The 27,882-nt window shown below is 45.6% G+C and overlaps 1 protein-coding gene across 5 annotated transcripts in view; it reads left to right on the top strand.

Annotated features, from left to right (window-relative positions):
* Positions 1–27,882, top strand: part of FAM168A (family with sequence similarity 168 member A) — a 123,753-nt gene that overhangs the window by 65,566 nt on the left and 30,305 nt on the right. The gene's annotated exons all lie outside the window — the stretch shown is intronic.

Genomic DNA, 27,882 nt, shown 5'->3' with positions numbered 1-27,882 from the left:
CCTGCTTTCTATTTGCATTGACTTTCACCGAATGTGTGGAATTATTTGGGAATGTGATTTTGTGGAGGAGAGTGGTCACCAGCAGATGGGAATGAACATCAAATACTCAGAGCTGCTTTGTGCATGGAATATTCTGGTTGAGTTTGGCAGCCCTTCCAGCTGGTGGATCAGTGGGGCTGTGAGGAGCCCTGTCTGAGACTCTGCAGAGCAGAGAGTTCCTCAAAGGCGTTTTGCCCCATTTTTATTCATCCTTTCTTTTTCTCATTCCAATTTATGCAGCTGCTTTGTTGGAGATACTGTAGCTTGGGGGAACTTTGGTCTCACAGTCAAAGCACGAGAGGCTTGAAAAAAAACAACAATCTCTGTGAAAAAGTCTCTTCAAAAATCTCCCCATTGTGAGAGGACTGTGGACTCCAGCAGTGCCTGGGTGATAGAACGAGCTCATAAGTGCACAGTTATTTTCCTGCTCTGGAAATAACAGGAATTTTGTGGCTTTCCAGCACAAGAGGCTACTTCTCTCCCACTTTACTTTGATTTTTTTTTTTTGGCATGTGCTTAAAGCTCCACCTTAATATCCATTCAATGTACATTTCTGTATCTGCTTTCATACAATCCTGGGTGTCTTAGCAGGTGCTTTCTGGCAGTTGATAAGACAATTTAATATAAATATTGAGGTGCAGATTGGTCAGAATTTGGACCTTGACCTTTTTTAGAATAATTTTAGAGGGAGAATTCTGCTTTAGATGAAGGGATTCATGGAATTCCAGAATGGTTTAGGTGAGAATGGACCTTAAAGCTTGTCTGATTCCACCCTCTGCAATGGCCAGGGACACCTTGCAAAGACCAGGCTGCTCCAAGCCCTGTCCAGCCTGGGCTTGAACACATGAATTCTGCAGGACTCCATTTGGAATCAGTCAAGTGCCAACATTAATGGGATGTTGTCTTCTAAAGTAACCTGCTGGTTGATGACTGTGAAGTTCCTTCTGTGCCCTTAACTCTGTAAAATTTGACTTGGCCAACTTGCGCCAGCTTTGATCCATGCAGGGATCAGGAGGATGTGGCCCCCATGGTTTCATCCCAAACCATCCTTCGGGCATTTGTCTTCCAGAATTTGTGGTAAATGCACTGAAATCAGTGGTGGATAATCTTGGAGGAAAAAGTTGGAGGCAGATCAGACTGGGAAAATTAAAACAAGGTCCTCAGTTATGTCAGTGGTAAAACAAAGAAACAAATGTGGGACAGCACAGCAGGAATATTCCTGCTGGATTGTTCCATTGCCCAGGTGGAAGGTAAGGAGTCAGTGGGCTGAACTCTTACAGTGAAGTCCCAAAATAGAAGTCAGAAAGCACTTAACAGAAGAGCTTCTTTTTTTTTTTTTTTTTTTTTCTGGGCAAATAGTATCACAAACCCTTTTAATCTGAACTTGTTTGAATATGTAATGAAAGACTCAAAGTTCTATAGCGAATGAGGAGGAGAAAATTTAAATTTTAGCCTCCGTGGAGAAAAGACAGGCAACTCCTGAGGGTGGTCTGAGCAGCTATGAAAAGAGCTGTGGAATAAAACTCAGATGGGGTAGAGGCAGGAGGAAAGCAGGGATAGTAATCAGGATACTGGCAGGTTGAATTCTGTGCTTTTGTGGGTTTTTTTTGGTGCTAAGTGTGAATGCTTTATACTACTTAATATTTTGTTTATTGTTTTTATTTATATGGTAGCTTTAGGTTGAAATAATGAGTTTTAATCTGAGTTTTAATGATTTTCTTCTCATTCTGACTTCTGTGTTGTTTCCTGGCAGAGCAGGGAGGGAGGTCTATTGCAAGATAAATAATCCAGTTTTTTCTGCCAGATTGGCTGTTAGGGAAAATAGGAAATCCTTGAGTTAGGGAGAATGGGAAATCCTTGGCACATACTCAAGTACTTGATGAAGCATCCGTTTATTCAGATTCTTGATTTTTCCATTTTGATCTTCCTTAATGGAAGTGTGAAGGACAGTTATTTCCTAAACCATTTTTCAAGTGCAGTCTGGATTGGCTGGATTTTTATGGGAAATAATAATTACGTTTAAAAAAGGAAGTGTTAAAATACAGTTACTTGGGGAGATAAAATCAGAATTGTTCAGCTCATAGGAGAAATCTTTATGAAAACAATCCATGTGTTTGAACTAAGGGATTTATTAAGCACTTGTGGCTTCTCTTGTGTCTCATTTTTGGGGTCCTTAGAACTCCCAGATCTGTTGAATTGCACCCTCCTTCCTGTTTTTTGTTGGAAACTGAAAGAGGAGGAGAAAACTTCTGCTGGCAGTGTTTCCTGCTGCTGGATGAGCAGCTGTGGAGCTGAGGGAAGGTGACACAGGGAGAATATTCTGGCTGCAGACAGAGCTGCATCTGCCCAGTGCCAGCTTTGTGCTCCAAGTCCTGGCTCCTCGTGCCCGGCTGGTGACGGCTTGCACTTCGCTAATTCCACGGATTTTGGAACATCAGCAGCAGCGTTTCAGCCTTGTTTACTATTTAATTAAACCAGACTGTAATTAAGTTGGATCTTCATGTAAGCTGTTGTTTTAATTGAGGCTAATTTATTTAAGGCCTCCAATTTGCTTTTTTTGTTCTTGGTACAATTCACTTTACCTGCCCCAAACGGGGGCTGCCGAAGCACCTGGTTTTCCTTTGGCACATTACCCTTCCCATTTCCCCGCACCCTTGCACTGCAGGAAGGCACCAGTGCTGCAGTAAATAGATTAGCCCATTGGTGTGGAATCAGGGATGAAGAATCAGTCTCTCCTGGAGCTGGTTTGACTTCAAGCGTGAAACTATAAAGTGTTTGTGATAGCTCACACCGTTTCCCCTCTCCCTCCCAGGAGCTGATTAATATGCTGATAAGATGCTGTGATTCATGAACCTCTGCTAGGCTGGCTCTGTGTTCGGCGCAGTTATTCCTAAATAATAGATGGTAATAAAATCCAAGAGGCCAAGGATGCAGAGCTGGCTGGGGAATCTCCGGGGGGTTTGTGTCACGTCGCTCCAGAGCACAGCGTTCCTCAGGTCCTGCTGCGGCACCGCCTGCTCGGCAGAATGCTCACAGAATCCTGGGATGCTTTCTGCCAGGGACCTGGAAGAGCATCCCATTCCAGTCCCCAGCCTTGGGCAGGGACACCTCCCACTGTCCCAGGCTGCTTCAAGCCCCGGTGACCAGCCTGGCCTTGGATAATGCCAAGGATCCAGGGGCAGTTGCTCTGGGCACCCTGTGCCAGGGAACAATTCCTTCCCAATCTCCCATCCATCCCTGCCCTCTGGGAAGCCATTCCCTGTGTCCTGTCCCTCCATGCCTTGTCCCCAGTCCCTCTGCAGCTCTCCTGGAGCCCCTTTAGGCCCTGCAAGGCTCTGAGCTCTCCCTGGAGCTTCTCCTCTCCAGGTGAGCGCCCCCAGCTCTGCCAGCCTGGCTCCAGAGCAGAGGGGCTTTCCTTGCATAGGACCTCTTCATGCTCCTGAAGAGCAAGATACATCCCTGAGTTGGGCTGTTTGCAGCACTCCCAAGTTGAAAATTCCCAAGTTTTGTCATTTTTTTCTTCCCCAAGGTGAAACCACAGCATTTGTTTGGACATAATGATGAGTAGAGGGAATCTGTGCCCTCGGGCCATTGGTTTTGTTGGCCGGACAGGAGGTGAAGGATTCTCACGTGTGTTCCTGCCCTAATCCCTGTCATTTGTGTTCATTGTTGAACCTCAGACACAACTGCACATGTGAGGAGTGACCTCATTTACTCCTGACTGTTCCCTTAATTTATTGTGATGTTGAAAGTCAGTGGCCTTCGATGTTGTAGGCGACGGAAGGATGTTCCGATAGGATTTCTGCTGTCGGCTTGTAATCCTCCTTTGCATACTCTCTGTGGGACAAAGATAATTCTAGGCATGATTTCAGCCTCCCTTATTAACTTACAATTAAAATTTGGCTGTATTCTCTGGAAATGCTGGGCCTTTGGTGGCAGATCAGCTCTTAGGCCACACAAACCATGTTCTTTCACAACTACTCTGTGAAAGGGGATGAACTTCATATTTTTTCTCTTTCTTTTTGGCATTCCTCAGCATTTTCACAGGGAGCACTGAGGAACACAGGGCAAATGGCAGGGTTGAGGCGCTCTCTCCTTACTTCTCCTTCTGCTCTAAGATGTGCACGCACGTCAGCCCTTTCCATTGATTGGGAAATGCCACTCCTGGATTTAATTAGGCGATCCATCGCTTACCGGGTCTGTAAAACAGGAATTCTAAACCATGTTCAGGGTGTTGAATTGATTTCAGGGTGATTAAAAATGTATGAAGTGGATACAGTGAATATTTTTCCTCTGGCGTTTCTTCATGTTTATTAATTGGTGTGTATAGAGCAGACAGGAAAATCCTACTTGACTGGGAGAAGAATGAGCTGTGACTTGTGTAGGCTCTCATTGTTTTCATGTTTAAACGCGTGATTTTCGTACGGGAATACTTCCAAACAGCTTGCTGAATTCCTCAGTGCTGAGAGCTGCTGAGTTTCAGCACTCAGATCAACAGTGGATAAATCACCATCTTCCTAATGAATCAACTCAGGGACTTTTTTGAAGTTGTAAAAAGCATAAAGCCACTAAGGGAAGGAGGGAGGAGTAATTTTCTGTTTGAGAGAAGGAAGCAGAGGGGTTGGGGTCAGATTAGGGATGTTTGTGAGTGGCAGAGGTTGCTCAGGGCAATGGTGGAATCATCATCCCTGGAATTGTTCCAAAGCCATGTGGATGTGGCACTTGGGGACAGGGGCCAGTGGTGGCCTTGGCAGTGCTGGGGAACAATTAGACTCGATGGTCTTGGAGGGTTTTTCCATCCTTAATGACTCTGTGGTTCTAAAATAATTCATGACATCCACTCAGCTCCTTTGGAGATTGGTCCAACTGATGCCAGCCTTCCAAGGAGTTAATAGAAACTTTGGGAAACATCCCTCACCCCCTGTTTTGTAACTGTTTGGGGAAGGTTTTACAGGCTTTTGAGTCCCCCTGTGTTGTGAAGAAACAGAATAGTCTCAGATCTTAAAAGCAAACAAAACTCATGTTCTGTTTTCCCAAATGACCTCATTGTGGGCCTTCTCCTCCTCCAGGCTTGGGTGAGTCCATGCAACTGCTTTATTTCTGCCTCATTTCTTGGCTGCAGTATTGATTTTGGTTTTCCTCACGGTGGAAAAGAAATAAAAAGATTAAATGACCACGCTTGAAGAGGGCTGGGGAAAAATTGTGAGGCAGAGAAGCAAAAAGCATAGGTGGGAAAAAAAAAGATGGCCTTGGGAACATGTTTTGAAGAGAAAAGTGCTCCATTTAAAGAAAATAAAAGGTGAACAGAGAATTTTCTTGTGTCTCAATTGCTTTTATAGAGAACAGGCACATCTTGTGAAGTTCTTCACTCACCTGGGGAAAAGAGAAGCTTTATTTTTAACCATGAACCCTCCCAGATTTCTGTCTTAAATTGCATACAGACAAACTCTAACTAGTGCTTTTGGCTTTTAAGTACACATTCAGTATTAAAATTGATAACTGAAGGGCTTTTGCCTTGTCTTCTTTCTTAGTGGGTGTATGTCAGAGAATTAAACTGGGTTTGGCTGGTTTATTAATTTCTAGTCTGTTTCTGAGCCATCTTCTTTTATCCTTGTTTTAGCCATGATCAATTGTTTTCCATGTAAAACTTCTTTTTCTGCATGTTCCCTTCACTTCTATATCTTTTCATAAGTTCCTCTTGCTCTGCTCCAGAACAAGGGGCCTGAGTGTAGGAAGTCAAAATCACATTGGCATTTCAGCATCACAGAATCACTGAAGCTGGAAAAGAGCTTTAATATGATCCAAGTCCAGATGTTCCCCAGCACTGCCAAAGCCACCACTGCCCCATGTCCCCAAGTGCCACATCCACGTGGCTTTCCAATCCCTCCGGGAACGGGGAATTTGGGAATGTTTGCCACAGGCTCCATGGAGCTGGAGTGTGCCCTTGTCATTCTGCCAGTTGGAGAAGGGGGTTCATAACCCAGGATGGAAACATCTCCTGGCCCTGGTACCCCACATTTCAGGGAATCTCTCATCCAGAGTTAAAATCTCACCCACTCTAAAATAAAGCCCTTTTCCTGCGTATTTCTTTCTGCCACTTGCAGTTCAAATTCATATGCTGGCTTGTTTTTCTCTGTGCATGTTTGCACCCCACACATTCAATACCTCTTAAATCCCCAGGTGCTTCAATTAAATGATTGCAAATAAGCTCCAAGGCTGCCTTGTGATCCGTTGAAAACCCTTAATATTTGCTGCCTTTCCTTCCCCCCACACCTTTTTTTTTCATCTTGCACAGCAAATAAGTGGTCAGATCCTTGTTATGTTTTTTCAGGCTGAAAGTAATAAATTAAAATTTAGTGGCTTGACTTCTGCAAAAATGTTTTTAGATTAAATATTGAGTTTTTCTTCCCTCGTGGTGCACAATTATTTCTCACACCGGGCACAGTCAGTGTGATCCAGCACAGAGGTTTGTACAGACAGAAACGTGAGCTGGCCCAGGCTTGGAAAAGGCTTTTATGAGCTTCAGAAATAATTCCCTGGTTTGTACCAGATCTGTTAATTACTGGCTCTGTTTTCCTACTGTGCTTTATACCTAATATCTTATTTCTAATTTAGTGGGGATCAGCTTACCCGAAGCGCAGCGCTTGAGTTTATTAATCACAGAATCCCAGGATGGTTTGGGTTGGGAGGGACCTTAAAGATCCTCCAGTTGCAGATCTGTTTTGCTGTTCCATTTCATTAGACTTAGCCTGGTGTGAGGCCAAAATCAGGTGTTGCTTATATGCAAATGCATTCATATACTTATTTTAAAGTGTGTGTGGCTGCCCTTCCCTCTCCCTGCGCTCGCTGGCACTCGGCCCCGTTTCATCTGATGCAGTACTGGGCTAGAATTTTAATGTCTCTGCGGCCAGCCATGATTTATTAGATCCCAAAGCCCTGGCTCTGAGTGCAGGAAGAAAATATTGCAGCAGTGAGCTGCCTTGGCACTGCTCGAATAAATGAGTCCTGAAAGACTCTTTAGTGCCGCAGCCTTTTTTCCCTTCTCCTCCCCTGGCCCCCAGTGCTCCTTCCCCCCTGCCCGACCCCTGGATTTCTGCTGATGGTGGGAAGTGCTCATTTCCTTGTGGGAATTGCCATCTCCAGGTCTTTTTACAGGAATGGATTTGTCAACAGCCTCTTCATGTAAAGCCCTTTGAATTCCCAGAATGAGCTGCTATCCTTCATCTGGGGGAAAAAAAAATCAGCTTTTGTGGCAGGGTGCAAGGCTTGGGCTCCTGGTGATGAGCTGGTGGTACAGAGAGAAGATCATAGAATTCCAGGATGGTTTGGGTTGGAAACAACCTTAAAGGTTCCACCCTCTGCCATGGGCAGGGACACCTTCCACTGTCCCAGGCTGCTCCAAGCCCCATCCAACCTTGGGCACTTCCAGGGATCTGGGGGCTGGCTGAGCTCCTCTCTGCTTGCCAGCCCCTCCTTCCAGAAAACTTTCAGCCCAGCAGCCCTTCCTGGGAGCAGCTCTGAGTAGTTTCACTTCATCAACGCAATGATCTTCAGTGACAAATGGAATAAAGAAGAAGCTGGGCTGAAAAGTTGAGCTCTCAGAAGACTGAGAGCGGCCAAGGGGAGGGTTTGGGAGGAGAAGTACAAGGAAGAAACCCTGGAGTAGTAACAAGTGAAACTTTGGAGCTCATAGTTCCAAAATTCACTTTAGTAAGCAACCAAAGGGAACGTCCACTTTATGCTAGGTTTGTTGCCAGCTATTTACACTTATAAATGACATCTCTGTGCCTCATCATTAGAGACCTCATGTGTGGCAGCAAAGAGCATCCATCTCTGGGGACAAGAGGTGGTTCTGTGGCACTCCCAGGAGATACAAAGCACATGGTGACTGTACATGAAATCACTCAGGGGAAAACCTTGATTTTTACAGCTGAACAATGAAGAGTTTCATTCAGAAAGATGAATGTGAATGTGAAAGAATGTGTTTAGGCATCTGAACTTCTGTTTACCTCTAGTTCTTTTTATTTCAAACTAGGAGCTCTGTTGAGGTGAAGAGCATTCTGTACTGACCTGAAGGTGAAGAAAGGTGTGTTCTGTGCAGGCACTCTGTTTTCAGAATAATTTTTCTCTCCTCTTAAAACAGTTAAGGAAACAGTAGTATAATGGACTATCATAGTAATTTCAGGGTGAGCAGAGCAATTTTCCACAAAAATAACAATTATGTTGTCATCAAACGAGGCATGCTTTGCTCTGAGCCCATTAATATAATTGAGGGTCTCACTGAATGCTCGAGCAGCAGGTTGGTCACTTACACCCAACACCCCCAGCTCTCCCAGCCTGGCCCCAGAGCGGAGGGACTCCAGCCCCTGGAGCCTCCTCAGCCCTCCTCTGGGCTGGAAATCCAATGCCACCCCTGCCATGGCAGGGACATCTTCCACTGTCCCAGAGTGCTCCAAGCCCTGTCCAACCTGGCCTTGGACATTCCAGGGATCCAGGGGCAGCCTCAGCTGCTCTGGGCACCCTGTGCCAGGGCCTGCCCAAGAATTCCTACCCAAAATCTTTCATCCATCAAAGCATTTTCCTCCCTGGGTTTTTCCCCCTCCTTTTGTTCCTTCACTTTGGCTGTGGAGTTTTAAATTTTTCTTTCAATCCCCACAGTCCTTTATCTCTCCCTTGCTGCTCCCAAGCTCTCTGGTTCCTTGCAGGCACTAACATGGAATTCTCCTGTGGAAGATGCTGGATCCATTATGAATAAAGATGAAGTGGAAGTGGAATGCTTTCCCATTAATTTCAAACTTTGGTTATCATGACAACAGGTTACAACTCTCTCCATTGCCATGACAATCTCCTGCAAAATTGTTAAAATGCTGGCTTATGGTTATTTTTAGTTTGTCCTCTATTCCCATGGAGACCAACTTTTCCTTGAAGTGTTTGATGCTTTGTGCTTGGAGCCTTTAATGAGCCCCACAGAAGTCTGGAAGTCAGGAAAGGCAGAGGCCTCTGAGGTCAGCCCATCCCTCCACCAGCCTTGAGGGATGCTCAGTGCACTGGCTTTGCCACTGCTTTTGTTGTATTGTGGGCACTTCTTTTTTATTGTTATTATCTTCCCTTGTGTGATTTTTAACATTTACATTTCCTGTCGTGCCTGAGCTCTTGTATTCTTTGCCTGTGACCCTATTTTTATTGTATTCTTTGCATATGACCCTATTTTTTTGCATTAAATTCTGTCTGAAAACTTAACATTCTGCACAGGCCACTGGGGAAGAAAAACTACAAAGGAAAATTAAAAACTATAGAGGCGCTTGAACAGGACACAAAAAGTGGTGATTTTTTAGTTGCTGAGTTTTTTTGGGAAAAAACACACAGAAATTAACTTTTCTGTCTGTCAATTTACCAAGAAGTTTTACTGGAGTAACATTTGCTCAATCAGCTGAACATTTACTGGCTTATAATTAATATGTTACAAATCCATAAAGTGTTACAAATCACCTCAAGTAAAAAGGGAAATAAAACCACCTTGTGATCCTCCTTTGTTCATGAGCTTTGATTTTTCCCCAGGTCTTTCTGGAAGGTGGCTGAGACTGTGTAGGCTTTTTATTTGTATCCATCAGACCCTGAACGAGGGTTTTCACTGAACTGGGGAATTTTTTTCCACATCTAATAACTGTTAGAGTTGTTCTGTGGTTTCTTAGACATCTTAAATTGTTGTGTCATTAATAGCAGCTGAACTCTGAGCTCCACTCAACCTTCCACTGTCCCAGGTTGCTCCAAGCCCCATCCAGCCTGGCCTTGGACACTTCAGGGATCCAGGGGCAGCCACGGCCTCTCATACAGATCATATTTCTATCAATAGTTTTAAACCTCTAGAGAGGCTCAGGAGCTTATCATTGATGGTAAAAATCTCTTTAAATGGTGTAAAATCTTTCTCTCTCCGGGATAATGAAATCCTTTTGCTGTTCAGGTGACTCTGAATCTTTTTACAGCTGCTAAGAGCAATCAGAAGAGTTTTTAATGCCTCTTGCTTGCAGAATCTCAGTGCTCATCAGAGTCCTTTTGCTCTCTGCTGTGCCTGAGTTTGCCTTTTCCATGCAGAATCCAAATAAAACATGAATTCTGTATAACACAGCCCTCATCTCTGTGATTGAAAGGTTATTTTGGCAGCAGGATTTCCTGGGAAGGTTGATGGCTCAGTTCTACCCTGCAGATACAAGGGAGAGTATGAAATATGGTGGATTTTTGTAGCACTAACAGTGGTGGTAAGATTTTTATCAGGACGTTGCTCAGCATCCTGTGAGATGCAAGGAAGATAAATCCTGATGCTGAGGCTGGAGAACTTAATTGAAATAATAATCTATAAATCCCTTTAATTTTTGTTGTTGTTGTTGTTGTTCTGCTACTTGTAGAGGACATGGCATAATTACCCTGATTTGATGTTGATGTTGATTGCAAGGTGTGTGGCTGTATTTAAGTGTTCCCACAGAATTCAGAAGTGCTGTTCCCAGAATAATTCCTTTGCCCTTTCCTTGTGTGGTTAAGAGGCCATTTAGCTCTCCCCAATCACTATTTTATTCTAATGGCTGTTAATTGGTAATAAAGGTTATAGCTAATATAATATATGTAAGGTATTGATAACACTGCTTATGGTTTTGGGATGGAGTGCGTTTTGTTCCTTGGATTTTGGTTCTTTTCACATTATTTAGGATTGCAAGGAATAGAATAGAACAGAACAGAATAGACCATTACTGTTGGAAGGGATCTCCAGCAATCATCTCATCCATCTGCCTGCCTAATTCAGGGCTGATCATGTTATTAAGGGCATTTTATTATTTGGTTTTTATTTGCATGTCTGTGACCAGTGAATTAATTTTATGAGACAATGTTGGTTATGAAATCAACCGTGATCTGTTCTTTCTCCAACTTTGGGAGCAGCAGCTACAGGGAGGTGCACTGAGAAATCTCCAGGCATGGAAAAATGGAGTTTCCTTCCACTTAAATGTAGCAGAAAATTCAGGAGGTAATGTGATTTTGAAGGAAGGGGGACTTTTTTCAGATTTTCCTATGGGAATTGCCCAGGGAACTGTGGCTGCCATCCCTGGGAATGTTCAAGGCTGTGTTGGACACAGCTCAAAGCAACCTGACCTAGCTGAAGGTCCCTTCTAATCCAAACCATTCCAGGATTTTGTAACTTCTCCTAAGTGCAGATCCTGCTCCAATGCCTTTAGGAGTAAACAAAGACATAGGAACAAAAGAAATCTGTGCAAAATTTCTATACACACAGGAGATTTTCTCTCTATGATGACACACCCCAAAAGCAGGCTTGATGTTTTAGCAAAATTACTCTGCATCAAACTTCCAGCTTGAGGAGATGTTTCCCATCCTTGGTTTTAACTCAGTTTGGGATCAGCTCTCCCAGGGCTTCCTGAAGAAGCTCAGAATGAGGGGCAACATTTTCACTTTTGTTTTTCCTGTGGAAAAAAGTCTTCAGGATTGTAGCCTGGTGTAAAGGAGCGGGAAGAACTGGTGTGCGAGAAATTCTGGAGGCGTTTGCATTAAGCTCAGGATCAAATCCTGCTGGGCACTGACTCAAGTGCCATCGATCCATCCCCTTGTTTGCCTTCCAGCTCTCCCATTAAGCAATGGTTAAATCATCCCTGGGGCTCCCTTGACTAATTGACCGCTCAAGGTGCTCCAGGTGCTTCTCGGCCGCTCCATCTGGCACCAGCTCCAACCCATCTGGCCCTGCTCTGGCCTTGGAGAAGCCTCTCCAGGGAAGTTTATCCCAAAATCCTTGCTTTCAGAAGTGTTTAAGGAGCAAAGTGATGTACAGCAATGACCAGGGATTCCTGTCAGTCTGCAGGCCTGGAATGGCTTTGACTGTGAGCAAATGCACAACAGGAGCAAATATGACCTATTGGAAGAGCCTGACTCCTGGGTATTTAGGAAGTGTGGATGTTCAGGCTTCTCACACATTCCTTCAGAGCAACTTTTCAGAGTAAATGCAAAGCCAGTCACCTTCAAAAGGGAGGGAATGTCACCCTGCATTTCTCTATCCACCTTTGCCAAGTGGGAGGACTTGGCTTTCTCTGGAACGGGGAGATTTGATGGATGGCAGGACTTCTAATGTTGTTGGCAAGCAGTGCAGGTTCCGTAGGATTTGGCAATGTTAGAGTCTCTTATTTTATTATTCCTTATTTTTAGAGGAATCTTTCAGTTTGCTCTCACTCCTGGTGTAAATCAAGAGCCTCCACAGGGAGGTGTCCAGATATTTCCACTCATGGCACACATTCCACATCCCCAGTTTCTGATCCAGTCACTAACCACGAGCCTTTCCTCCCGTGCTGTCAATCCCAACACATTTTTCCAGTGAAACCAAGGTCATTTCAATCCCTCCCTTGAAGGAAGGACCTGCCCACAATTTAAAATCAATACTGGGGGTGAGGTTATTTTTAGAAATAAGGCAAAGCCCTGACCCCAAGCACCACAGGTTTATCCCTGCCTTGGCTGTGTGGGGCTGGGAGGATGCTCCAGCAGGGACCGCTGGGTTTCCTTCTGGCATCACCCTCGTTGTTCCCAATGAGTGCCTTGGGCTCATCTGTAGGGAAGCAGATTTATTCAGCTCGTGTGAGCCCCTGTATAATCATCCTTAGCTCTGCATTAATGTGCTGAGCAAGTGGAACTGGTTAATGAGAGGAGGAGAAAGGAATCTCTTTTTGTCCCTGGAAGTGGAGGGGAATAATTAACATTCCAGCCAGGAAGCCGGGTCCTTCAGCACTGCCTATTGATGGAACACGGGGGATACAGGTGAACTAATTCCAGCCAGCCACAGGCTTGATGTCTAGCTTTGCCTTTGTTATATAACAAGTTTTTAGGTCTTCAAAAAAACTCATTTCTGAGCAGAAATGACCTTCAAGGAATGGTTAAAATAAGAAAGCCGACGTCCCTTTGGTTACCGGTGCACAAACTCATCACTTACATAAACAGGACAAAGGCTTTAATCTCCTTTTGAAGTTATTTGCATCTTTATTGAGGCTTGCAGTGCCTTTTTCTTTGGGATCCCACAGATCTGGAAGTGAAGGACACACATGGCTGGAAAACCCACCAGGTTTCCCTGAGGTTCACATCAAACTGGCTTGTTAGTCCTCGAGGTGGGACAAAGTGGCAGGATTCAGCTTTGCTGTGAAATCATTAAACCAGAAATTTCTTGGTATTTCTATGCATTTTTTTCTTGTTGTTCAACAACCTTCAAAATATTTTTTTCACCTGTTATCCCTTGTTACTCTTTAAAAGAAGAAAACCTTTGGGGCTTTGAAATTAATTTCTCTGTAGGTTCATTGAAATTCCTTTTCCTATATGGGATTTCAGCCTTGCTGAGTGCCACATGACCATCACAGTTAGGTTAATCAACAAAAATGACACTTCCAAAAGCTGTTTTGAGACAAATGGTGCTGCACACTCAAAGAAGGAGTTTGGAGAAGTGGTGCTACATTGGTGCCATTGCTTTGCCATTAACCCCACTGGGAGTCTCCACGTCCCTGGGGTGGTTTTGTGGCTGAAGGTGAAGCAGGGACCAAGATCCTGCATGCTCCATTGGTGCAGGATGTCCTTGCTCATCCTGGATGGAGTAGCCAGCAGCAGTTTTGAGTGCTCATATTAAAAAGCCCACAGACAACCCCCAAAACACTGCACATCTTGCCAGGGTGGGAATTGTCCAGGCTGCAGGATGAGGAAGGTGCTGTGGACAGCAAGGGGTGCCACAATTACATTGCACAGTGCACCTGAACATGAGCTATTGCAGTAATTACTGTTAAATGCTGGTCTGTAATTATAATCCAGCCATATTCCTGGCAGAAACCTTTGTGTGGAAGCTGTGAGGAGCTGTTCTGCATTGCTGACTTGGAAGTAGCTGGAACAAATTCAAAACATCTTCATATAAATTACATTTTGGTCATGGTCTGCTCATCCCCAGGGCTTTGCAGGCACAGGTTCCCCTCCTCAACTCCTTCTGGCTCTGAGGCTGCTTTCAGAGCTCATCTTTCCCTTCTCCCATCCCCACCAGCAGGATTTTCCTCATGGACAGCAGCAAGCTGGGAGCAGGCTGGGCTCTGCTCCCAGGGAACAGGGACAGGAGGAGAGGGAACGGCCTCAAGCTGTGCCAGGGGAGGCTCGGGGTGGATAGTAAGGAAAATTTCTTCATGGAAAGGGCTGCCCATCCCTGCCAGTGGTGGAGGGATTGTTGTGGGTCCCCTCAAACTCAGGGTATTTTGTGACTGTACATTCCTATAAAACCTCATTTTTAAGCCTCAGATCTTGCTTTGTGCTGCTCCAGCACTCTGCGGTGGCAGGCAGGGATCAGGTGAAATCCTTGGCAATTATGTGCGCCCTCCGCAAAACCTGCAGGCACTTTTGGAAGAAAACTCCACACCTCCCTTGCACATGAACCCTATAAAATTATTTTCAGGAAACATTTCCCTGATTTTAAGCATTTACCCTTTTTTTTAATAATTGGCCAATTTATGTCAGAATGTCAGGACCGAGTCTGATTTAAAGCAGGCTTGAACTTGGTGTATATCATTAAAAAATGAGATGTTTCTGGATTCCCATCTGTTTGACTGGAATACACCTGGCTTTTGGGACTAGACACATGCTATGCCTAAATCCAAGGCTTTAGAGATAAAACATGACACCGGGGTGCCTGACTAATCTCCTGCAGGGATGCTGCTGGGATAAGATAAGGAACTTGTTGGGAATGGTTATTATTGTCTGGGGGGGGAGCTGCCAGGGCCCAGGCTGCCACAAACACCTGATAAGGTCTGCAGGGCTGGCACCCACAGCTCCTGCCCTGCTGCCATCCTGGGCTTTTGGGGGCCTGTCAGAGCACAAACCAGCATCTCTGGTGGCAAACAATCCCACAGGACAGCAGTGCTTCCCTGGATGGTGTTCCTGATGGAGGGACTCATGCAAGGGAGTTGTCAGGGGTTTTCCTTGGCGGGCAATTCCAGGAAAATCAGAATGAGCTCTTATTGGGGTGGTATTTACATTCCTGTTCCTTCCTCGTGCTCCTCTGCAGCAGTTTCAGGGGGCTCAGCCTTGCAGGTTTCATTCCCTCCAGTTCCATATTCACACTGACATTTTCCTTATCTTTCAATCCCATTGACTGTTTTTTCCACATTTTTCCCCTCCCTGCTTGTGGATTTACATCACCTTTTATAAATATTGTATAAAACACCATTTTTTTTCTGTGCGAGCAAATATGATTCTCTGAAGAACAGGGCATGACATTAAAATTGAAATAGAGCATTGAAAATTGGCTTTTTTTCCCTTAAAAACATTTCAGATGTGTTCAGCAGGATGTAGAAAAAAACAAGGAAAATATATCATAGGGTAAAAAAGAAATAGAAATCTTTGTGGTCCTGATGTTTTTGGGAGGAAAAATAAAGATGTTTTTAATGGGTAAATAAATCTGTTTTAATTCCAGGCTGGGTATTGAATAACTGGTGTCTCTAGTTGTTCCTAAAGCCCAGAGGGCTTAGGGAAATCCCTCTCCACCTCCTTGAGCTGCTTCAGCAGCTTTTCCAGGCCTTCCTTGAGGTTTTAGCTCTGGGCTGGTGTTCCTACAACTCCCAGTTTTGCCCCAATTCAGCCCAGTTTTTTTCCTGCCTATTCAGCCCAGGATGTGACAGTGATGTTACATTTCATTTGGCAAATAAACTGAAAACATAATAACAATTCCATTCTATTTAAGGAATAATTAATATTTATTCTTGTCTCAACACCCCATTTGCCTGCCAGCCAGTCTGCTTGAGTTTAATACAAATTATTTCATTCAACTCCAAATGTTTCATTTCATTCATTTATGAGGAAATTAAAGGAAGTGAAGAGGGAAGAGAGTTGCTAATTTGCATAAAATCACAGATTCCCAGGATGGTGCCTGCTCCATTTTGGGTTAACACTGGAACAGGACCAAAGTCCAAATGAATGTGCAGAAAGTTCAGTCCTCAGGATATTGGGGTTTTTTCTGTACCATAAATTTGAATCAGAGTCCCTGGATAATTCATGTTGGAAAGGACCTCTGGAAATCCTCAGGTCCAGCTGGGCTCAGGTTAGTCAGAGCCTTGTCCAGTGGACAGAAGTCAAGGAGGTTTTCCATTTTTTGGCAAGTTTTCAGGCTTTGTTGGAGGAAGTTCTCCTGGCTCTGCTGCCAGGTTTTGAAAGCACAGGATTCCCAGAGGATCCAGGATGTTGTAGCTGGATATTTGCACTTTTATATAGGGAGCAGCTCTGCCATGGAGCCAGGCTGGGAGAGCTGGGGGTGCTCACCTGGAGAGGAGAAGGCTCCAGGGAGAGCTCAGAGCCCTTGCAGGGCCTGAAGGGGCTCCAGGAGAGCTGCAGAGGGACTGGGGACAAGGATGGAGGGGCAAGAAAAGGAGAACAGAGAATAGTGGGAGCTCTGGTAATGAAATACAGCACTTTGAAACTGGCCCCATCTCCTCCTCCATGGCTGGACCAAAAGCTTCCTTTTAGTCCTTCCAAATACACAGTTCTTTCTTTTCCTCCTTACAAATTTCTTTGGAAAATTGTATGGCTTTTATGGGCAGACTCATTATCCCTTGCTGCAATAGCAATCTGCACACTGGTTTGCTTGATTTTTTTTTTTTTTTATTTTTATTTCCCCAAAGTTTGCAGACTCCATGGACACAAAGCTTTTGCAGCTGGTGCCACTTTTTCAATGGATTTGCACATCCTCCCAAATTCAGGGGATGAGTCACCTGGCAGGAAGAGGCAAGGAGCAGCAGTGCTGTCTCATCCCAAACACATCCTCATTCATCCCAGCGCCTTGGGGTGCTGCACGCTGGGTGTGGGGAGCACTTGCTTGGTTTTCTTTTCCAAGGATGTGCAATTAGTGAGGATACAAAAAGCTGGTGCTGCTCACAGTGTCTGGGATAGCAAATCAAAGAGTGGCAGCTGAGAGAAGGTGGGAATTGCAGTCGTGGAACTGTTTGGGTTGGAAGGGAATTTAAAGCTCATCTCATTCCACCCCTGCCGTGGCAGGGACAGCTCCCACTGTCCCAGGCTGCTCCAAACCCTGTCCTTGGGCACTGCCAGGGATCCAGGGGCAGCCACAGCTTCTCTGAGCACCCTGTGCCACCCTCACAGGGAACAATCCCTTGCTGATATCCAATTTAAACCCACCCTGTGTCACTTTGAAGCCATTCCCCCTCTGGGCTCTCTCCAGCAGCTCCAGGTGCTGCTGCTGTGTCCCCCCCAGCTCTGCAGGTGAGGTCTCACCTGGGTACAGGAACAGAATCCCCCCTTCCTGCTGCCCACACTGAGGGATCAGCCCAGGACTGGGTGGTTCTGTGCTGCAGGGAATAAAGAAAGGAAAAAAAGCTGCAAGAATAGCAGAATTTCCTCCCAGAGCCACCTCAGCTCTTTGGTTGGGACCCATCTGTGCTCTCTCCCAAGAGCACTGCCCAACATTTTCCTGCCTTAACTCAGCCCAGGGCACATTTTCTGGTTATCAGGGGGAATCAGGGCATCACTCAGCCAAAGCTCAGCTCAGTTTTCTTCCTGGAAAGCTGACTTGGTCTTGCAGTTGAGCTCATCTGGACTTTAATTTCCTAATTAATGATCTTCTTCCTAGGAAGCAAAGTACCAATCCAAGGAAACAGAGGATGGTCATATCGTGTCCCATGTGCTGTCTGTCCAAAATAGGACAAGGAAGGCTGGATCAGTGCACTGTGATTTTGTCTTGTGTGAAATTCTGCCCAAATTAAGAATCGTGAGGAAGTGCTGTGTGCTCCTGATAAAAATGCACCTCCAGGGAGTGGTGAACGTGTTCCTGTCAGCTCCCAGCTTTTCCTTCCTCACTGTGTATATTCTCCTTATTCTTTATTTTCACAAGGTGAAAGGGAAAAGGGAATAAGCAAATTTTGATCCTGATTTCACTGGAACAGGTGATACTGATGCACACAGGTGGCATCTTTGGTTTTCTGACCAGATTCCTTCTGCATATTCAACTTACTGCTCATGACTGAACCTTTGGGAAGCAAAGAGCTTCTTGAATATTCATGGAATTAGTCCTTGGAACACCCTGAACTTGCATACCTAATCAGGTGATATATTTACCTTCTTAATCCCTCCTGACCTTCTTCCCTATGTAAATGAGACAATTTGAAAGCATCTACTTCAGCACTGGGTAGGAGATCCAGCTGATTCCTCTTACAGTAATTGCAGTGCCTCTTCCCAAAGTTTCTGGGAAAAAATCTTCAATCTTAAATCTCACTTGGCTGTGCTGTGCCCTTGACCACTAATAAATTAGTTTTAGCTCCTTTCTGTTTCCTTTGAAAGGAACCTGCATCTGCATTTTTCAATTCAATCCAAAGCCTGCACAAATTGCACCCAAAGAGTGACAGAAAATTGCTTTAAAGTATTTTCTGACAGGTAAGAGACCAGCTGTCAATCACACATCTTTTTCAGCTCTTTCTTTGTAAATGTTTTTGAAATATTGAGAGATTGTTCCAGTAGTTTCCCTGGACATCTGTGATAATATTTATTATCACAGAATGGTTTGAGTTGGGAAGGACCTTAAAGCTCACCCAGTCCCACCCATTCCATGGCAGGGACACCTCCCGCTGTCCCAGGCTGCTCCAAGCCCTGTCCAGCCTGGCCTTGGGCACTGCCAGGGATCCAGGGGCAGCCACAGCTGCTCTGAAACCTGTGCCAGGGCCTGGCCACCCTCACAGGGAACAATTCCTAATTCCCAATATCCCATCCAGCCCTGCCCTCTGGCAGTGGGAAGCATTCCCTGTGTCCTGTCCCTCCATGCCCTGTCCCCAGTCCATTTCCAGCTCTCCTGGAGCCCCTTAGGGCACTGGAAGGGGCTCTGAGCTCTCCTTGAGGCTTCTGTTCCTAAGGCCGAACACCCCATTACATTGCACCCCATTTCCATCCCACTACATTAATTTTAGTAAATAAATATAATAAATTAAAAAAAAACCACTGCAAAAATACAAACAGGAGACAAAATAGTTGTGGAATGATTGATGCATGATGAGATTTGGACTAAAAATGCCACATCTCAGCCTACTTCAGGCCAGGTCTCTCTGTCTTGGAGAATGAACTCAGCCCTGACACTGATGTGATTATCCACTCCAATAAAACAGGTTATTGACTTACACAGGCACTGCAGGAACTGCAGCACTTCCTTCTTTTGCACTCTCCTGAGTGGAAATGGGAAACTGGAGTCACTTTTTGGTGCCTTAATTGTGAGAACAGCCCTGAACTTTGTGTGCCTTGTTGCTCAGCTGAGATGTGATGATGTGGAGACACAACTTTGTTGCCAGCAGTACCTGAAACCATGTTGGGAGCATCTTCTCTTCTCTATAAAATAATCATGGCATCTTTGGGGTTGGGAAAGCCCTCCAAGACCATGGAGTCCAACCATTCCCCCACCACTGCCCCATGTCCCCAAGTGCCACATCCACACAGCTTTGAAATCCTCCAGGGATGGGGACTCACCACTGCCCTGGGCAGCTGTGCCAGGGCTGGGCAACCCTTTCACTGGAGGAATTTTCCCTAATATCGAACCTAAACTTCCCCTGGCACAGATTGAGGCCATTTATTTTGTCCTGTCCCTTGTTTCCTGGGAGCACAGCCTGCCCTCCCCTCCTCAGGATTGGAATTCTCTTCCCTGTAATCCTGACAGTGTTGTATCTCATTCCAAGAGATGACCACCAGGCAGTGACCAGTTGTGAATTTCTGCTGAAAAAGGCAGGGATTCCTTGAGCTAGGGAAGGATAAATCCCAGGAAAGGAGCTGCTGTCACCCGAGATGGTTGTTCTGGAACACAAACACCCCGAGCAAGCCAGGGGTTTATCAACATAATCACAGAGAATTCAAGGTGGGGCATGAAGGGGATGTTTGTTGAAAAAGTGCAATGAGAATCATTAAGAAAAGTCAACAGGCTGCTGAGAGGGATCTTAGGAGGGTGGTGTGAGGATGAAGAGAGGTAAAACGGGAGGTGGAAGTTTGGAAGGAAGATAAAGCACTGAAGTTGCAAAAAGCTAAATGAGGGAATTTGTGCTGTCTATAAAACTTCTGTGCTGTTGCAGAAGCTTCAGGAGGACTTTTTGATTCTGCTGAAGCTCTTCAGATCTTCACTTTCATGTGCTTTTTCATAATCTCTTTATCTTTTGATTTACCAACACCAAAAGGATCCTGCCAAGCTGTTTGAAACCATAAAGAAAGAAGTTGCTCTGTTTATTGACCTCTACTTGAAAGCTGGAAACCGTACTTCGATTTTTCAGATGTTTTCCTCATTTCCCATCCTATGTTATTATAAACATTTGTCTTTCAAGCATGGGACAGGCTGAGAGCTGATGAATTACCAGCCTGGTGCGGGTCCTTAGAGTCCACCTGGTTCCTTCTCTGTGGCAGGAGCCTGGAAGTGTCCAAAGTCCATCCCAGACTGGTTTGGGTTGGAAGGGACCTTAATGCTCATCCAATCCCACCCATTCCATGGGCAGGGACACCTTCTGCTATCCCAGGCTGCTCCAAGCCCCATCCAGCCTGGCCTTGGGCACTTCAGGGATCCAGGGGCAGCCACAGCTGCTCTGGGAACCTGTGCCAGGGCCTCACCACCCTCAGAGGGAGGAATTCCTTCCCAATATCCCATCCATCCCTGCCCTCTGGCAGTGGGAAGCCATTGCTCCTTGTCCTGTCCCTCCATGCCTTGTCCCGAGTCCCCCTCCAGCTCTCTTTGGGGTTTTTCTTCCCCAATATTTATTATTTTACACCTGTCACAAGTGGATTTTTTTGCTTATTCACCAACTTTGTGCAGGTGTTTTTCCCCCTTCTATTCCTTGTGCTCTCTCTGGCCTGGCTGCTGTTATTAATATATTGAACTGGCAGCTCTCCTACTTTCCAACTCACTTTTCATTATTAATCCATATGTCAAAACAATTTTGATGGGTTTGCTTTTCTTCCATAACTAAATAGAGAAGTGGTGCTACCCTGGATGAATTCAGAATTTATGGAGAGTCCTCCCCGAGCCAAGGGATCGCTGATATCACAGCAGCAGCACAAATCAGCTCCAGTGGGAGCCAGACAGAACAGCCTGTCCAGGGCACTGAGCCTGGGTCAGCTCAGGCAAGGAGCCTTTCCCCTGTTTATACCAGCAGGGAGCTGATAGCTCTCCATGGAAGTACCCAGTGATAGCAGCAGAGATGTCTGGAACATTGGGTGGCCGGATCGCACAGGAAGGAATTCCATCAGTTTGGAATTTAACTCTTCTCCCCTTGTTTTACCTCTTATTCCTTCATCTCCTGCCAAATATTAATTTAAATGCATTCTTGTTGCACTCTTGTTTTATTTTTTTTTCCTGCCAGACTGTCTGTGCTCTATTCCCAGTTAATTTCCCAGAGTACAGGGAGCTTCTTGGACAGGGAGAAAAGCTCTTCTGATGTACAAGTCTTGCATTGAATCATAAAGCTCCATTTTGTGTCATTTTCTGGCAGATGTAACTCACTGTGGGAATTGTGTTTGGGGTTTGGGCCCTTGGGTCTGAGACAGCCCTTTCCTACAAATCATTAGGAAAGGATACAGAAGCTCTGGCTCTGACTGACAGCTCAGTCCCTCTCTCCTTACTCCACTCTGCTTTATTTACCATTTTCATTAAGCTTAAGGGGAGAACTGCCCACATAAACAAAACATCAAGAGTGAATTAGCTTCAACAGGAATGATTAAAGCTATTCCCAAATTCTAATTTATCCCTGTTAGCAGACAAATGAGCACGTGCTGACTCCATGCTCTTCCTCCACCACACTCTTCATTCCCAGTGTCTCTTCCTTGACACCACTGAGAGCACAGTGCCCAGAATGAATCCAGCACCTCTGAGTGCCCAAATCCAGGTGGAAAATACATTTCTATCTCCTATATGTGAACCTGTGCTTGTTGTAATTGCAAATACGGAACAAAAAGACACCGTTCCGGGGAGAGAAGGCAGAAGCAGCAGGACCTGAAGTGCAGAAGAGGAGCAGAGAAAACATGAAATAGCAATTATTGAATAATTCGGGGTCAGACACTCTCTGGGTAGTAAGTACCAGAATCATTTGGTTTGGAAGGTTTTGGTTTCCAGAAGGATTTGCCTCCTGAATTTCTGGGCAGGGAGTGAGGCTGATGGGCTGGCATTTCCTTTTCTGAAGGTGGCTGTGATGTTGCCCTTTTTCCAATGACCAGGGACATTCCCCATCCCTGTGACCACTGGGAGGTGACAGGGTGGCAGTGACACCAGCCAGCTCCCTTGGCACCCTCAGGCCCATCTCATCTGGCACTGTGGATTGTGTTTGTGCACATTGTTTAATTGGTCTGTAGCTCATCCACCCTTTATCAACAGTTATCTCACTCTCCAGACTCTGCTCTCACTGATCCAACAACAGCTTTCCACAGGACCCCACTGATCTCCTGAATAAGGCAAAGTCTGAACTGGAAATTCATAAATTCCTCATTTTTGTTCCTCTCTCTCCTTCCATGGTAGCATGGCACTCCTCCTTTTTCCCAGAGTCAGTCCTGTAACATTGCCTGCATCATCGAATAACCTCCCTCCCCTGCTTCTCCTGCATGTTCTCCTCTGAGTCTCTCCTCCAGGTCCATGGCATCCTGCATGTGTCACCCCCCTGGGACACTGAAGTGTGGCAGGAACTGCACTCCTGGTCCAGAGAAAGCACTGGTGTTGCCACTTGGATTACCTGGAGTCATTGGGTTTCCTGTTCCCTGTGGTGTCAATCTTCTGCCCTTTGAACTCTGGAGACATCCAGTAATGTGGGTGGTGAAGTTCCATGGGAGAGGAGGTCAGGGAAAGCATCCAAGAAAGGCAGAGAAGGTGAGGTGGGTGGAGAAGGTGAACGTGAAACTGCAGGGGGGATAAACAGCCTGAGGGTTGCTCTGATCCAGACTTGGAGGAGCATTTTGGTCATGTGAAAAATGCAGGTTTGGGGCAAGTAGAGAGAGGATGTGGTGGAGCTTGGCCAGAAAATTGCTACTGACAGGAAAAGCTCTCTGGGCTATTTAAAGATGCAGGTTTGGCTCCTCTGTTTTTCACTATTTTGTGGTGTTAATTTGTTTTGCTGTTGATGCCTGACTGATGTCTCGCAACGCCTACTCCAGAGACTCTCAAATTAATTCCTACTAGGATTTGTTTCACAGAATCACAGACTGGTTTGGGCTGGGAGGGACCTTAAAGCCACCCAGTGCCATCCCTGTCACGGGCAGGGACACCTTCCCCTGTCCCAGGCTGCTCCCAGCCCTGTCCAGCCTGGCCTTGAGCACTGCCAGGGATCCAGGGGCAGCCACAGCTGCTCTGGGCACCTGTGCCAGGGCTGCCCACCCTCCCAGGGAACAATTCCTCATTGCCAATATCCCATCCATCCCTGCCCTCTGGCAGTGGGAGCCATTCCCCCTTGTCCCCAGTCCCTCTGCAGCTCTCCTGGAGCCCCTTCAGGCCCTGCAAGGGCTCTGAGTTCTCCCTGGAGCTTCTCCTCTCCAGGTGAGCACCCCCAGCTCTGCCAGCCTGGCTCCAGCCCTGGGGCAGCTCTGGGGCCTCCTCTGGGCTCTCTCCAGCAGCTCCACATCCTTCTCATGCTGTTTATCATGGATGAGTGATGCTGGGATGCACTTTTAATAAATGTTGAGGCTGACATGTGTTGATCTTGTCCCATTAAATAATATCATCTTTCCTGACGTGTATTTTTCTTGAGGGTTCTCTGGATGTGCGAAGCTTCAGCTTCTCCACTGAATTTTTGAGGGTTTTTTTTTCTTCTTTCCTGAGAAAACTCACCAGTAATAGAGCACAGAAGACTGTGGAAGGCAGATTGGTGTTTGCTGTGTTCAGTTCATTTGCTGGAAGCACCTGGTGGCCATTTAGAGAAAGGGATAAACTTCTGTCAAGCCCAAAAGGAAACAAGATTAAGGCAGAATTGACAACTCCTGTTTCTCCAGCCATCATTTGTCATCATGCTTCGGTGAACAACATCAAGAGGAAAATACTTGGTTGTGATGTGGATAGAGATATTATTTATTTGTACTGGCACAGAGTGGCTTCAGCTGCCTGAAAACACAGCAAGATGAATCAGGCCTGTTGTTTAACTCTTTCCCAGCCAGGCTCTTCCTAAGGATTATGCAATTGAATTTTGCATTAAATTGGAAATTTAATTGGATTTATTAGCTTTAGGGGGTGGATGAACAAAGTTATTGGTCCTAAGTGGGAAACACAGGGTGAGGTACAGTGAAATGAGGGGCTCATGGATTGCACACTCCACTGCCCATCACTGCACCAATGCTCTTCTAAAAACCCAGCAGGAATTCCATGAAAGTCTGAATTCAAACAATTTTTTTTTAAAGCAGAGTTTTAAAACCCAAGAAAAACTCCAAATCTCTCATTTTGTCTTAACATGCAGTCTTTTTGCATGAAGGAAGCTGTCTGCTTCTCCTTGAATTATCTAGCTCTTTGGAGTAAGGAATTAAGACTTACAGCAGCATCTGCTACCTATTAACATTTTTCCCATTGTGATATCACTGAATTAGTCCAAAGGATTTTTTTTGAGAAATCACAGTATATTAGAAGACATCCCTGCTGGAATCTGCTCCATGTCTTTGTTCCAGGAAAACTCAAATATCTGGTCTGTGCTTATCCCAGAAAATCACCAGGTAAAGTCTGGTGTGGGTTTGGCTTTTGCCAGCATTTCCAGGCAGTTCCCTCTCTCCATCTCCAAGGTCACGTGCCTCAAGGATGGAGCAGCAGGACATGGATGTCTTACATGAATGAGAATAATCTCACAGATGGGGGAAGGCTGGGAGTCAGATAAAAATTACAGTATTAATTTTTTTCCCCTTAATTCTGAAGGACGACAGAACTTCATTATCCAATCTGCTTAAAATTGAACGACCTAATGAAATTTCACACCCACTAAATTTAATCATGGATTACTCATGTGGGATTTGAATCAGATAAAAAGGATGCTTCAGATATTTGGTAGCAATTGCATAAGGTAATATAAAATCTGCAGTGTTCTTTGTCCTTTTCAGCAAATGTGAATTGCTTGACCTACTTTTCTTTTCTTTACTTTTTTCCTTTTTTTTTTTTTTTTTTTTTTTTTTGGTATTCATGACCCCAACTCCCTCCTGGGCATCACTGAACAGTCAGTCCCACGCTCGTGTACAAACCAATGGATCTCAGGAGTGCTTCCTCCTGGGTGCTGGGGATGCAGGTGGATTATTGCTTTTGCTGCAGCAGTTTGAGGCTGGGAAAAGAAAGAAATGTTTTACAGTCAATATCTTAGCTGGTGTATTAAAAGGCCAGGCTGATAAGAGGATCTTGTTTGTGGCAGGTGGGGGTGGATGGTGGATTAAAGTTCTGCTCAGGGCTTTGGTTGTGGCTGCTGAATGAGCTTTTGCAGATCACTTTACCCCTCCAAACCTGCCCTGCATGGATTTTAACCCTCCAAACCTTCCCTGTATGGATTTTACCCCTGCAGACCTTCCCTGTATGGATTTAATTGGTGTTTGACTCACAGGGATGTCATGACTCCCCCAGAACTGGCAGTGCCTATTCAGGAACCTTGACACAACACAGGCTCTGTGCTTACAACCTGTGGTTTTCCCCTCCTTCACTGTTTCCTGCAGAGCTGACCAAAGGGTGAGGAAGGTTCTGGAAATAGCAGCACTCCTGTATTTTTAGTGGGACTTTGGGATTTGGGGCTGTTTTTCAACATCTCCTTCAGGCAGCTCCCCAAGCACAGAGCAAACCCAGGCTTTGCCCTAGAGGCTCAGAGAAGTGGAGCCTGGGGTCACTTTTGGGAAGTGTCCAGTCAAAGGAGCCTTTGGAAGAGATGCTGGGTATTTAGGAGGACTTCTGGATTTTCCTTGTGGGAAATGGAGCTCACAAAATTGCTTTTGGATGTGCCCTGAGAGAGCAGCACGAGCAAGGCTGGGGTGCTGGGGGAACCAAGGAGTTGGTGCCTCACTGTGGGAAAAGGGTGGCTGAGTGATGGAGTACCTTGAAATAAGCACAAATTGTTTACTTTTAATAGAGGAAAGAGAGTTAGTCAAGTTGGGTAAAGGGAGAAAGGCACATGCTAAGGAAATGATCTTTCCAGCAGTGCTTGGAGTAGACAGTGATGCAATAGCAAAACTTCAGTCAAGGTTGAAGGAAAAGCTCTTTTGATAGTGGAGATGTGAGGCCCTGGATCCTGGATGGGTGGGGAAGGCTGTGTTTAAGAATGTTACACACAAGGAGTTTGGAATCTCCCACCAGCAGCTGAAGACAGGGATGAAGTTTTCAGTGCAAGTGACAGGGAAGATGCTGGATACAATCATTAGAAATGTAATAGAGAAAACTCCTGTACTTGTACTCCCTGAGAGCTTCTGCTGCTGGACTGGCATCCCTGATGTCCATGAAGAGATGAACACAAGCTGAAATATTGTTTGGACAGCATGGCTCAGGTCTGTAGGAGACACCACTTGAGTTTTCTCTTAGGGAGTAAACAGCTTTTAATTCCCCTTCAGGAAAAGCTGGAGCTGGAGAAGCCACTTCTTGATTCAGAGCCTGGTTGTTCAGAGTACAAAAAGTCAGTGGAGGAATGGCTCAAGGAGGAGGGAGAAACAGCCTTTGTTGTCAGATCTTTCCTGCTTTTGCAGAACCATTTTTCTGAAGCTTGTGCAGTCCCTGGCGGGTGTCCACCAGGTGCCCTTCATCCTCAAAAAAAACCCCAGGAAAAAAGCAGCTTCAGACATATGAAAGGATCCATCAACAGACTGAACAGCAGCTTCAAATGTTTCATCAAGGAGTAGGAAATCTCATCACAGCTGGATTACCCACCAGCTTCAGGGTTCTTTAAGGTCAAAAAGTGGTTAAATTGTAGGGAACAGTGGGAAACAAGGGCACTGAGGCCTCCTCTGGAGGCTGCTGGGTGTGAGTCCTGTCTTCCACCCATGGCCCACAACATTTTTGTTCTGATAATCCCTTCCCACCAACACTTTGCAGGCTTAGAGGATTTTTTTTTGTGCCATTCTTCTCACACAGCCAGAATTAGGGGAATTTGCTGTCTAAACTGTGTTCTGTGGTCTTTGCAAACACTTTGATGGTCTGGGGTGGTGGTGAGAGCTTTTTACCACAATTCTCCATCACCCTGCAGGATGATGCCAGGGCTTTTTTAATGGAAATCTGTAATTTTTGATGGCATCTGTATATGCACATCAGGGAGTGATGGCCATGGTTGGGCAGGAAGGGTTTCTGGCCATGTTTATCCAGGGATGGGAATGGGCTGGAGCCCCAGGAGAGGCTGAGGGAGCTGGGAAAGGGCTCAGCCTGGAGAAAGAGGGGGTCAGGGGGGACCTTGTGGCTCTGCACAGCTCCTGACAGGAGGGGACAGCCAGGGGGGAACAGGGACAGGAGGAGAGGGAGCAGCCTCAGGCTGAGTCAGGGGAGGTTTAGATTGGATATTGAGAAAATTTCTACATGAAAAATGTTGTCCAGCCCTAGCAGTCACTGCCCAGGGCAGTGGTGGAGTCCCCATCCCTGAAGGGATTTAAAGCCATGTGGATGTGACATTTGAGGACATGGGGTGGCCTTGGCAGTGCTGGGGGGATGGTGGCACTTGATGATCTTTGAGGTCTTTTCCAACCTAAACATTTCCAAAGCAGAAGCAGAGTGTTTGGATCTGCTCATTGCTACCAGTGACAACAAATCTCCTGCAGTGGCAGTTTCTTGGGAAATAAATAATCAGAGGTTTAAATCAGATCGGTGCCAGTCACAGGTTGCACAGCCTGTGTGAAAAACACGTGTAAGGC

This window comes from Camarhynchus parvulus, chromosome 1 (genome assembly GCF_901933205.1).
Source record: "Camarhynchus parvulus chromosome 1, STF_HiC, whole genome shotgun sequence".
Lineage (NCBI taxonomy): Eukaryota > Metazoa > Chordata > Aves > Passeriformes > Thraupidae > Camarhynchus > Camarhynchus parvulus.
Note: the sequence above shows the minus strand (reverse complement) of the source record. Positions and strands in the feature narration are given on the sequence as shown.